This window comes from Nannospalax galili, unplaced genomic scaffold, assembly GCF_000622305.1.
Source record: "Nannospalax galili isolate Female #2095 unplaced genomic scaffold, S.galili_v1.0 scaffold1669, whole genome shotgun sequence".
Taxonomy (NCBI): domain Eukaryota; kingdom Metazoa; phylum Chordata; class Mammalia; order Rodentia; family Spalacidae; genus Nannospalax; species Nannospalax galili.
This window is the reverse complement of record NW_008359235.1, coordinates 32,182-36,952: the sequence shown is the minus strand read 5'-3', so window position 1 is coordinate 36,952 and position 4,771 is coordinate 32,182.

The following is a 4,771-nucleotide window of genomic DNA, read 5'->3' as shown; positions in this document are numbered from 1 at the left end:
TGTTAATGAGTTGGGATTAATCTGGGTCTTAAAGTCCTGTAGTATTGTTTTTATGAAGTTGGGTGCACCAGAGTTTGGTGAATATATGATCATGATTGTAATATCTTCTTGATTCATTGTTCCTTTGATCAGAATGAAGTGGCCCTCTTTTTCTGATTAGTTTCAGTTTAAAGTCTATTTTATGAGATATTAGAATTGCAACACCTGCCTTTTCTTTTTAATACCATTCACTTCGTATATTTTTTTCCATCTTTTCATCTTAAAGTAGTGCCTGTCCTTGAAAGTGAGATGAGTTTCTTGCAGAAAACAAACAGATGGGTTTTGTTTCTTAATCCAATCTGCTAGTCTATATCTTTTGACTGGGGAGTTCAGTCCATCGATATTTAAAGTTATTAATGAAAGATGTGTATTGAATCCTGTCATTTTTGTTTCTGTTCACATTCTTGGTATAGCTGTGCTTTTCCACAGTTATAACTTCACTGAATTTCTTTCTGTATCCCCTTGTGCATAGTCATTCCTTCTTTTCAGCTTTTGTATTGGTTCAAGAACTCCCTGGAGAGCTGGTTTTGTGCACATGAATTCTTTCAGCCTATTTATGTCATGGAAATTTTTTCTTTCCCCTTCAAATATGACAGACTTTTTGTCTGGGTAAAGTAGTCTGGGTTGGCATCTCTGGTTGTTTAGTACTGAGACTACTTTGGTTCAGGTTCTTCTGGCATTCACAGTTTGCACTGAAAAGTTAGCTATAATCCTGATGGGTTTTCCTTTATATATGACTTGTTTCTCTTTTGCAGCTTTCAGTATTGTCTCTTTGTTCTGAAAGTTTAGTATTTTTACTATGATGTGCCATGGAGAGTTTCTTTTCTGGTCATGTCTATTTGGTGTTCTACATGCTTCTTGTGTTTGTATGGGCATATCTTTTTTAATTTTGGGAAATTTTCTTCTACAATCCTATTGAAGATCTGGTCCATACCATTATATTTAGATTCTTCTCCTTCCTGTATGCTTATGATTCATAAGTTTGGGTTTTTATGGTGCTACCCAGTCCTTGCATATTCCATTCTTGTGTTTTCTTAAATTTTTCATAATCTTTGCTTGAGTGGTCTAATTCATCCACTTTATCTTCCAGTCTTGATATTCTGTTTTCCATTTCATTCATCCTATTGGTTAGGCTTTCTTCTGTCATTTTTAATCGGCTTACTGAGTGTTTCACTTCCTTCTTCATTTCAGCCTGAGTATTCTTCAATATTTCTCTTTTCTGAATTCATTCAGAAATTTATCCCTATCTTCCTTCAGTTCTTTGATTTCTTTGTGTGTTCTTTAAAACTTTACTGAATTCTTTTATCATGTTTATAATTGATTTTTTGAGTTCCATATCCTATGTTATCTCCTGGGAATTGTCATTGTACTCGTCTAGAGGACTATTCATACTTGGAGAGAATATATTATTTTGGCTTTTCATGTAATTATTTTTTCTCTGTGATTTTGACATGTGAATTTTTTTTTAGTTTCTGATTCCTGTTTGAGACACAAGCCTAGCTTTGTTGAGTTTAGGTCTACTTCTTTTAGCAAACTTTATGTGCCTTTTTGGTTTACTTGTTGGGCATGAAAAGCTTGTTTGTCCAGGCTTCAGGTTCTCTCTTTTGGTTGTACATTGGAGTGGCCAAATTGCTTTCATATTCAGGAGTTCTCACAGTGGCCAAAGTCAGATGAGGACCAGATGCTCTCAGGCTTTCTCATAAGGTTGGGATCCCTCCAAGAAAGTTGCTGCCCTCAGGAATTTGGGGCTGGGCTGACCTAAGAGCAGGGCCCAGGAAAGATGCTGGTCTCAGGAAACTGGTGGCTGTGTCACCTAGAGATGCAAAGGTAGGTGGGGATCCGACCAGGCCCAGGGGGCTCCTGGGGACTGCAGGGGTGAACTGGGTTTGTCTGAATAAAAGGATCAGGAAGTAGTGGTGACTCAGGGCCAAGAGGTCAGCCCTGGTGTCTAGGGGACCAAGACAAGAAATGGGCCAGTACCCAAGCCAGAAGGAGAGATAGGATTGGGAAGGGAGTATAGATTTTTAAAGTATTCCCTTATAATGTTTTGAATTTTTTGGTGCCTCTGATTTTTTTTATTTGGATTTGTTCTTTATTTCTTTTGATTAACCTGGTTAAGGGTCTGCCTATCTTGTTTAACCTTTCAAAGAACCAGCTCTTAGATTCATTGATGCTTTGTATTATTTTCTTTCTTTCTTTCTTTCTTTCTTTCTTTCTTTCTTTCTTTCTTTCTTTCTTTCTTTCTTTCTTCTGTTTCATTAATTTCTTCTCTGATTTTTGTTACTCCTTCTCATCTACTAGGTTTGGGCTTTGTTTGTTCTTGCTTTTTCTAAAGTCTTGAGTTGGACTGCCAAGTCATTTACACGTGCTCTTTCTGATTATTTAATGTAGGCACTAAGGGCTATAAGCTTCCCTCTTTGGAATGCTTTTAAGGTGTCCCAGAGGTTTTGTTGCCTTGTATTCTTGCTTTCATTTTGTTGCAGGAATACTTTTATTTCTTTTTTAATTTCTTCTTTGACCCATTCATCATTCAGGAGTGTGTTGTTTAATCTCCATGAGTTCTTGTAGTTACTAGAGCTTCTTTTGCTGTTGATTATAAGTTTATTCCACTGTGGTCTGATAGAAGGTATAGAATTATTTCAAATGATTTTGCATTTGTTGAGATTTGCTTTGTGTCCCAGAATGTGGTCAATTTTAGAATAACTTGCATGGGCTGCTGAGTAGAAAGTGTATTCTTTGGTGCTTGGGTAGAATATTCTGTCGATGTCTGTTAGCTCCATTTCATGTAAGATGTCAATAATTCAGATGTCTGTCTGTTTAATCTTTGTCCAGTTGATCTGTTTATTGAAAATTGTGGGGTATTGAAGACGCCTGCTATTACTGAGTTGTGGTTAATCTCTGTTTTATAGCCTCGGAGTACTGTTTTTATACAATGGTTGCTTCAGAGCTTGGTGCATATATGTTCATGATTGTAATATCTTCTTGGTCAATCATTCCTTTGATTAGAATGAAGTAACCCTCTTTATCTCTTCAGATAAGTTTTAATTTAAAGTCTGTTTTGTCAGATATTAGAATTGCAACACCTGCTTGCTTCTTAGGGCCATTTGCCTATAATATTTTTTCCCATGCTTTCACCTTAAGACAATGTCTATCCTTGAAGGTGAGATGAGTTTTTTGAACACAACAAAAACATGGATTTTCTTTCTTGATCCTTTGTTTTAACCTGTGTCTTTTGACAGGGGAGTTGAGGCTACTGATATTTAGTGTTATTATTGAAAGGTGTATGTTGGATATTGTCATTTAATTTCTGTGCATTTGTCACCCTATTTTGTTATACTTTTCTTTGTTTTCTTCCTTTAGCCTCTTGGGTATACCCACTCCTCTGTGGGGCTGATTTGAAAACGTGAATTCTTTCAGTCTATTCATCTTATGAAATTTTCTGTTCCCCTTCAACCATGATAGATAGTTTTTGCTGGATAAAGTATTTGGGGTTAAATCGATGGCTGTTTAGAACTGGGAATACTTTGGTCCAGGCTCTTCTGGCTTTCATAGTTTGCATTGAAAAGTCATCTTTTCCATTCTAATGGGTTTTCCTTTATATGTAACTTGTTTTTCTCTAGCAGCTTTCAGTACCCTCTCTTTTTTCTGTTCACTAAATGTTTTTACTATGATATTCTGTGAAGGCTTTCTATTCTGCTCATGCCTAATTGCTGTTCTGATTGGCTTCTTGAATCTCTATAGGTATATCTTTCCTTAATTTAGGGACGTTTTCATCTAAAATCCTATGAAGATCTGTCCAATGCCATTGGCCTGAGATTCTTCTCCTTCCTGTATGCCTATAATTAGTAGATTTGGTCGTTTCATGTTGTCCCACATTTCCTGAGTATTCCATTCATGTGTTTAAAAATTTTTGCTTAAGGAGTCTGGATCTTCAGCTTTATCATCCACCAGTCCTTATATTCTGTTTCCATTTCATTTCTTTTACTTACAAAAAACAACAGAATTTCTCATGTTTCTAATTGGTTATTGGGTTTTTCAATCCTGTGTTCATTTCCACTTGGTTTTCTTCACTATTTCTATCTCTTTTGTGAATTCACTTTTCAAATTGTTTTTGATATTTCATTAAAACGCACATTTGTATATTCTTGGACTTCTGCCATAAATTTATGCCTTTCCTCTTTGAGTTCTTTTGTGTTTTTTCCCCTGTGTTTTCTTGAAGTTCTTTGATCATGTTTATGACTGTTCTTTTAAGTTCTGTGTCTTGGTGTTGTTCTGGGTGTTTCCCATTGCAGTGCACTTCTGTAGGACTAGTGGGTTTTGTTGGGGACATATTTTCTTGGTTTTTCATATTGTTTGTGTTTTTTGCATTGCTGTTTGGGCATATGGATGTTCTTTATTGGTTATGTGTCCAATAGGAACTTCTAGTCTGCTCTTGTTTAATTTTGGTTCTGTTAATATTATTTATGTAACTTAGTTGCGTTTTGTTCGGATATGGAAGGAAAATTGGTGGTTGTTGTTATATTTGTGCCTAGACATGTTTAAAGAAAAGTTATTTGAAATATAAATATACTTACATGAAAGTACACAGTTCATAATTGTACAACTTTATATATTTAAAAAATATTTTACTATTTTTATTTTACATGTATGAGTGTATTGTTTGCATGTATGTAAGTGCACCCATGTAGTGCAATGCCCACGGAGGTCAGAAGAGGGCATCAGATTCCCTGTT